The sequence below is a fragment of the Mixophyes fleayi genome, chromosome 11 (genome assembly GCF_038048845.1).
Source record: "Mixophyes fleayi isolate aMixFle1 chromosome 11, aMixFle1.hap1, whole genome shotgun sequence".
NCBI classification, from domain to species: Eukaryota; Metazoa; Chordata; class Amphibia; order Anura; family Limnodynastidae; genus Mixophyes; species Mixophyes fleayi.
Genome location: NC_134412.1, coordinates 80,862,741 through 80,871,433, shown reverse-complemented (window position 1 = coordinate 80,871,433; position 8,693 = coordinate 80,862,741). Strand labels below are relative to the sequence as shown.

The 8,693-nt window shown below is 42.2% G+C and overlaps 1 long non-coding RNA gene across 1 annotated transcript; it reads right to left on the bottom strand.

Moving 5' to 3' along the window:
- Positions 1-6,171: 6,171 nt before the first annotated feature.
- LOC142106720 (uncharacterized) lies at positions 6,172-8,426 on the bottom strand. Its single transcript, XR_012679761.1, has 3 exons — positions 8,341-8,426; positions 6,772-6,819; positions 6,172-6,231 (listed from the first exon to the last, which is right to left on the bottom strand). It is a non-coding gene; the product is annotated as an uncharacterized LOC142106720 (long non-coding RNA).
- Between the last annotated feature and the right edge of the window lie 267 nt (positions 8,427-8,693).

The window sequence follows — 8,693 nt, the reverse complement described above, 5'->3', positions numbered from 1 at the left end:
CCTTTCTCCTCCACCAATTAGTGCAACATTCTACGGCCCTAATCACCACTGCATCCCATCTGTCCAGGTACATATGAAACAAGTTGGAAAAGTGCAATCCTGCCGCCCCTGAAAATGTGTCACATCCAGCCCAGGCTGCATGTGGAAGGCGCAGGGTCATGAATAAGAATAAAGCCAAATGGAGGCAAGCACTGTAAGGTGCAACAGACTGAGAGTTATATAGTGGAAGGAGCAGGGTCCCCAGCAGCACAGAGTATATCAGGAGATGAGTGATGTGTCAGTGAGGACAGGGCTGCATGTGACAGGGGCAGTGACATGATGTGAGGAGGGGAATGGAGCCAGCAGGAAGCCACAGACTGAGAGTTATATAGTGGAAGGAGCAGGGTCCCTCAGCAGCACAGAGTATATCAGGAGTTGAGTCATGTGTTAGTGAGTACAGGGCTGCATGTGACAGGGGCAGTGACATGATGTGAGGAGGGGAATGGAGGCAGCAGGAGGACACAGACTGAGAGTTATATAGTGGAAGGTGCAGGGTCCTCCAGCAGCACGGAGTAGTCACGGAGGCTCCGGTCACATTGGAAACAGTATGGTGTGAAACACACCTTTTAGATGAAACAAACTTAATACAGACATAGTGTTAGCTAATTATTTGTTCTTTTATTATAAAGCTTCTGATGACACAGAGCAGACATAGAGAGGGCATGCAGGGACTTGTAGTTACACACCCACTGAGCTTCCGCAGGTTGCCAAAGCCTGATGTAAAGAGCTACTTTTTCAAGTTGCAGAAAAATAATTTGCAATATACAGAAATGTATAAGCAGAAACATTTATTGAGCGTGTTCCAGAAGGACAGCTGTTTTCTACGTTATCTGAGCTTGTACGGCTCTATTGCAAATACATGACAGATTCTGTTGTACAGGACGAACCGCCGCACTTACTCAGGAATGAATCACTATTTACACACTGCAGGCAAAATGAAACAGATGGACTCATGTCTGTTTAAATCTATTTATATGCACAGAGGATGTGAATATGCTTGAAAATACCCTCTAATAAAACAACCAACAAGGCCAATTAAAGATTAAAAAAAGAGGCTTAGTAACACTGACATGCTGCCTGTATATATAAAAGCTTCAGGAATTTGTCAGACCGGAAGACACTCAGGAAAGTCTTTGCAGGAAAAAATGCACAAATGTACTTGTATATGTAGATTCAATCTGCAAATATCCCATACTTGCCAACTTTCTAAAGTTGGCTTCCGGGAGCCTGCCGGGGAGGTGGACGTGATGGGGGGCGGGGCTCCAAAATTTGCATAATTTCGGATCCGCTCCCGTGACGTAATGACGCAAACGTGTCATTTTACAGCAGGGGGCGGGGCCAAACACTGCGATTCCCGGTAAATCGCGGCGTTTTGGACCTAATTCTGCCCACTTTACTAGGAAGTGGGCAGATGCGGGAGATTGCCACACTCTCCCGGGAGTCCGTGAGACTCTCGCGAAATGCGGGAGTCTCCCGGACATTCCGGGAGAGTTGGCAAGTATGAAATATCCATGTAGTTCTTATGGTGACTGTGGCTCTTCCCTCTTTTATAGAACCATAAATCTCTGGAATAAATAAAATAAACACTGTCAAAAATGTACCTCTACCCCGCTGTGGCTAGGGTATGCTTAGTTGTGGCCATTGTTTAATTTATGTCCCACTGTTGTGCATGCTTCTGTAGAGTGCACATTACTGCATACTTGCCGAGAGACTCCCGAATTCCAGGTAGGACTCCCGGGAGAGTAGGGCAGTTCCCACATATGCCCACTTCCTAGTGAAGAGGGCAGAAATAGAGCCAAAATTATGCGATTCTCAGGGATTCGCAGCATTTTGGCCCCGCCCACACTGTTAAATGACATCACAATTCACCAAGCCACGCCCCCACACGGCATCTCCTGGATGCCAACTTCCTGAAGTTGGCAAATATGCATTACTGTTTTCATCTGATAGGCCTCAATAAAAGGGTCATTAACAAAGTTTACAAGGCATTTTGTGAAGCCACATGCCATTTTATTCCCTAGGCAATCCAGCCCAGCGCTGAACAGCCTGGGGTTGATTTGTCATTATGGCAGGGGGACCCCTGCCGCGTGTCCTCCTGCTATAGTGCCACTGGTTTGCCTAGTGCTGGTTACGTGAAAATTGGGGGGACCCCATGCAAATATTTCCCCTATTTTCACGCAGCCAGCAGTAGGCTGGCAGCACTAGGGTAATAGTGGCCCGGCGGGGGGACCCCACGCTTTTTTTCTTTAGAACTTTTATCTATTTTTAAACTTTTGACAGCCGCCGGGACCTCTGGCTGTATAGGCAGGGACAGTGTAACTGTGATGTGTTTACTAAACAGGCTGCTAGCACTCAGGAGAGTTTGCTTAATCGCAGCTTCATACATTTGAGACTTGTATAGCCAGAGTGGCAAACGGTCGGGACTCTGATCTCTATCGATTTTGTAAATAGCGGTTTTGACAGAAACACATCTCTGGCGATTTTACATGAAATCTCAGGTTCATCCATCGGCGAGTTTCAACTCTCTTGAGAAAATCGCTGGACTTGCAAGGTCGCAGCTTGATACATTTACCCCCAGGTGTGCGCATGCTCAGTTCAGACCAGCAAGTGAATGCAGGGGGTGAGAACTAAGGGAAACAGGTAAGAACAGTGACCAGAAGGAAAGGTAACTGGTGCAATGTGTGAAAACGTGATTTGGCATGTTTATATTGGTAAGAGAAAGGCTTAGGGCTAGATTTACTAAGCTGCGGGTTTGAGAAACTGGGGATGTTGCCTATGGCAACCAATCAGATTCTAGCAGTCATTTTGTAGAAGGTACTAAATAAATGAAAGCTAGAATCTGATTGGTTGCTATAGGCAACATCCCCACTTTTTCAAACCCGCAGCTTAGTAAATCTAGCCCTTAGTATACTAAGATATCAGAAAACCTACGGATTGCAAAACTTTGCTCCTTTACATGGAAGTTCCTGAGTGGAAAAGGGAGTTTCTTGGTGAATGTGGGTTAGAAGAATTCCATACTATGCCCGTATGCCATACTTGTCAACATTTCAGGACTCCCCTCCAGGAGAGGGGAGATCCTGGTGTCGAGTGCATGGGTGTGGCTCTGTGAATAGGTTGGATGAGGGAGGGTGCACGGCACTCCTAGAAATTTGTGAGTCCCGGGAGCGAAGGCAGCTATGCAATATGCCTATCTGACAAGCAATATGTAACTGCTATTTCTGCTCTAGCGCCACTTTTGTTGAACTGCGTCACGCTAACATAATATCTTATTTTGCACCATGCAGCGCTAAAGTAAAAAAAAATTGTTGGCATAGTTTAACGCCTTGCCTACTTCCGGTCTATGAGTCTATGGGTCTGCTTATGCAAACATTAGATTTTGTGCTGCATGGAAGACTATGAGCATTTAGTGGTGGCCGCAGATCCTTTAACCCCCCCCCCCCAACCTGATATTTACACGTCCTTGGATGGGGTGCAAATCAAATAAATAAATTGTGGTCTAATGGATTCATGAAATCTGTAATTATTTCTGAAAGGAGGGATATTTCTTTAACTTGGTTATGAAGTGGGTTATAAATCAATCAGCCTCCAGCTGTTAACTGCTGCCTATTAAACAATGATGTCATGTTTATTTGAACGGAACCTTAAACGTTTCAGAGAAGGATGCTCTTTGTGTATTAAATTAAGCATTTTGAGAGGCAGGAGACAGAATAAAGTATGTCTGTCTCTAATAGTAAGCAAATGTATGTTTATCACACAATAACTTGGCTCCGTTAGTATATCAAGAACAGCTACAACATTTTACCCTAATTGCCTGTAGTATAATTCCAATATTTAGAGTTTTTTTCCAACAGTACAATGAACAAGCTGTAATTAAAGTATTTCAAATAATAATGATGTATGCACCGTATATATATATATATATATATATATATATATATATATATATATATACATATATATATATATACTTATATCTATATATATATACATATGTAAATATGTAAATCTGGTAGGTCTGGTGCTAGAACCTGTAGTTGATTCCTCAATCCCTCATAATTTATTGCAACGTAATCAACCACCTGCCAATTATTCCAAAATCTTGCTTTATCCTCTAACTGATAGCAGGTTCCCAGGAGTAAAGCTGGTACACACCTATGCAATTTTACTTTGGATTTACCAACGACTGAAAGTCCCGATGAGCATGCCAATTCATGGGTACACGCCTACACAATTTCCGTCAGATATGAGATCTGCATCTCTAATAAGCATCTGCTAAAAAAAAATGTGACTCCGTACACACTCCAAAGATACCTGCTACCTGCTCACCCTACAGCAATATTTAAACCTAATTTAAATAATGGACTGAACCTCGCAGCACACAAACACATAAACACCCAGGAAGACGAAATAGCATCATCGCCATTCATTGCTTTGTGTATAGTTTACGTTCAGTTCACTCCCTGCGGAACTGAGCACTAGGTAGGTTTTTATTGTTTATAATCAGCCTGCCCTGTAAAATAAAATTTTGTCGTTGATTGCTTGTCACCATGGCGAGAGTGCTGCAAACGGCAAACAGGAGGAAATGGAGGAGCAAGAATCGCAGTTGTTGGACCAAGGACTGGTTGCTGAGAAGAGAGTTCTGTTCACCTCTGCCACTGCTACAGGAGATACAGGAGAATAATCCCGCTGACTTCAGGAATTTCCTGCGGATGGATGAGCCTACTTTCCAGGAGCTGCTGCAACTGGTCACCCACTCATAGAAAAGGTGGACACATATTTTAGAAGACCCATATCTGCAGAGCAGAGACTGGTTGCTACCCTGAGATTTTTGACTACCGAGAGGACACTGGCTGATGTCAAGAACAGCACAGCTATTTCACCTTAAGCCCTGGGTCTGATCATACCTGAGACCTGTGAGGCCATCATACAAGTTCTCCAGGGACAATATTTGAAGGTTTGTGCAAGAAAACAAAAAGATGTGAAACGATTTTTTTTTATTATCTTATCAACTGAACTGAAACCTAACAAAAATGCTTAAAAATAAAATTCAAAGGGGCTCATAGTGTTACTGTTGTATATTTTCCAAAGATGAAAGGCTTTCGCTATATTGCAGCTCACTGGCACTTCCACTCGGTGTGGAGGTCCTATAGACAGGAGGGGTACTGCAGTGTCCGTCTATTAATTGATGATGCTTGTGGGGAAGTAACGGCAACTGAGAGGACGGGGCAGGCCTACAGAAGTCTTCTGCATGGTTCGGTGGGAACCCTGTGTATTGGGCGAGTTCTCCGTTGTTAGTCCTATATAGAACCTCCATAATCAATCATTCTGCCCTGTTCTCAGCATCCAACATTTTAAGTTGTTTTGCACACATGAGGTCACACTCGTCATCTTCTTTTCCCATCAGCCAGTTGGCTGAGTCCAGCGTAGGACAAATCAAGACCTCTACGATATCCGCCTCCCGTGTCCTTTTCTTTCCCCATCTGCCAGTTTTCTATGTGGGTTGCTGGGTGGCTTGTGACCTCAGATGGCTGTTTAAGAAAAATAAGAAAAATCTAAAGTAAAATAGCTATACTGATAACAATAGATGGATGTATTTGTTTAACGTTATAAGAATCTTTTGAGTTCCCATCAAAGGTTGGGGAATGGCGAGTCATCGTTGAAGAATTTAAAAGAATGTGAAATTTCACAAAGTGTGGTGGGGCCACAGGGTGGCATAATATCAGCATTATGCCACCTACTAAGACAGGTTCCTATTTATACAATTACAAGGGATTCTTCAGTATTATCCTGATGGCCATAGTGGATGCTAAATATGAATATACCTTGGTGGTCATTGGAAAAAAATGGCAAAGTGGCATTGGAACAGACGCCCTTCCATGACAAGCTTAAAAATAATGGACTTAATTTGCCCATACGTACCCAAACTAATTTAGGACTTAATTTTATATTTGTGACTGATGAAGTGTTTGCACTCCAAGTAAATATTTTAAAACCTTACCCCCAAAAACCAGTCACACCAGAAAGTAGGGTAGTGAATTACAGATTATCAAGAGCTGTAGTGGAGAATGCTTTTAATATGTGACATAATGTTAGTAACTTACCGAATGAGCATCACTTTTACTTCCAGCGCCAGCGCCAGGATGACCGTCTTTCCTATGGAATACATTTTTTCCACTATTTTTGCTTGTAGAGCTGTTTAGGAAAGAAAGAGGATTCTGGATGAGAGAAGCAGGTAATAAGCTGGTACAGGTGTATGGAGAAAATACATATGAGAGAATGTAACATTATGGAGACAACTCATATGTGTAATATTTGGATGTGTGTTAGGATAAAGGTGATTACACACACTGTGATACTGTGATACTGCAGCAGATATAGGGCCATTGCTGGATAATGCAACATTGGTGGCGTCAAAACAGCTGAGTGTCCCGATTATCATCCTGTTATAATGAATATGATCATTTTCAGGCATGGGTGTGTGTGTGTGTGTGTGTGTGTGTGTGTGTGTGTGTATGTGTGATAATCTAAAATGTGTCAATGGCACTGGAAGTGAGGGATGAAAGACTCTTGTCCAATCCACTGAATTATTGACATTATGTCTCTCTGTGTTTAAGACGCCCCATTAACTATGACGTCCTTGGTGACTACTTAGGTTCACCTAACAGAAGCACTAAATCTGGGCCTGAGAGTATGACAGATTGGGAATCTTTGCTTTGGCAGATGTAGACTTACCAATGTCCTGCATGAGACGGTTTTGATAATGGGCCGGTGTTATATAAGCTGCAAATAAAAATACATTGAATGTAAGCATTATGCAGCAGATGTATTGTCCAACATTGCGCTAGTGAACTAAAATCATACTTGCCAACTCCCGGAGAGAGGGGGCGTGACTGGAGGGCGGGAGGGGGCGGGGCCAAAATGATGTGATTGGCCTCGCCTCGCCCCGCCCCCTCCCGCCCTCCAAAATGGCGTGAATCACCGAGAATCGCGTCATTTGAAACCTGGGATGCGGGAGAAATGCCAGCTCGCCCGGGAGCCCGGGAGACTGACCCGAATTTCGGGAGTCTCCCGGACTTTCCGGGAGAGTTGGCAAGTATGACTAAAATCCTCATCATTCATAACAACCACCACACAGAAACATGATAACACAACATACAGAAAACATGCCCATGTGCAGTAGAACTGACACCCAGGTTTGGCCTCTTAGTTACACTGTTTACAAAAGAAAAGTATTACAAAAATAATATACAGTACACAGTATATATTAATTAATATTCTTTATAATCTTATATATAAGATATATTTAGCTTACATTAATACAATTTTATTACTCTATTTTAATAATTAAACACAGCATAATTTTAATGTAAAGACTACTTTATTTTCTATGTTTTTTGTCTTGGTAACTCCATCCTGAAATGACATTACTAGAATCCTGTGGCCAGTTCTACTATGTCCCAGGTAATATACTGTACACTGCAGGCATGAGATAGTACTTGGATATACAATGTAAGACATGTACCTGTGTAAAGGGTCGCTAATTACACTACATTACAAATACAATCATGCATGTTGGAAAGAGTTGTATGACGTGATCAGAAATGGTTTTCTTCTCTCTCTCTCTCTCTCTCTCTTCTCTCTCTCTCTCTCTCTCTCTCTCTTCTCTCTCTCTCTTCTCTCTTCTCTCTCTCTCTTCTCTCTCTCTCTTTCTCTCTCTCTCTTTCTCTCTCTCTCTTCTCTCTCTCTCTTCTCTCTCTCTCTCTTCTCTCCTCTCTCTCTTCTCTCCTCTCTCTCTTCTCTCTCTCTCTTCTCTCTCTCTCTTCTCTCTCTCTCTTCTCTCTCTCTCTCTTCTCTCTCTCTTCTCTCTCTCTCTTCTCTCTCTCTCTTCTCTCTCTCTTCTCTCTTCCCTCTCTCTCTCTCTCTCTCTCTTCCCTCTCTCTCTCTTCCCTCTCTCTCTCTCTTCTCTCTCTCTTCTCTCTCTCTTCTCTCTCTCTTCTCTCTCTCTCTCTTCTCTCTCTTCTCTCTCTCTTCTCTCTCTCTTCTCTCTCTCTCTTTATATAGCGTCACTAATTCCGCAGCGCTGTACAGAGAACACACTCACATCAGTCCCTGCCCCATTGGAGCTTTAAGTCTAAGTTCCATACCACACACACAGTATAAATATGTTTGTATGCACATGTGTGTATATATATATATATAGTATATATATATATATATATATATATATACATATATATATATATATATATATATATACTATATGACAGATTGGGAAATCAACTTGGAGAAATATAGACTTACCCTCGCTTCGCAGGACAACGGAATCTGCAAATAACAATATACTGAATTTAAACACAAACCATGATAGTACAACACACATAAAAACATCTTATACATACTTATACATACTGTTTTTTTTAACTTAAATGAATTAATTAGCAACATGAAAAAAACATGTTTTCTCTATTTTAATAATTAAACATAATTGAAATAGTACTTCATGTTTTTAACACATGAGTGTTTTTTATTCTGGTAACGCCATTCTGTAATGGCATTACTGGAATCGACGTCATGGTGGTAACATCGCGATAAATCGGCGGCCCCATACATGAGGGAGTCTTTGGCACCGGAACTTTACACCAGCGGATAACCCC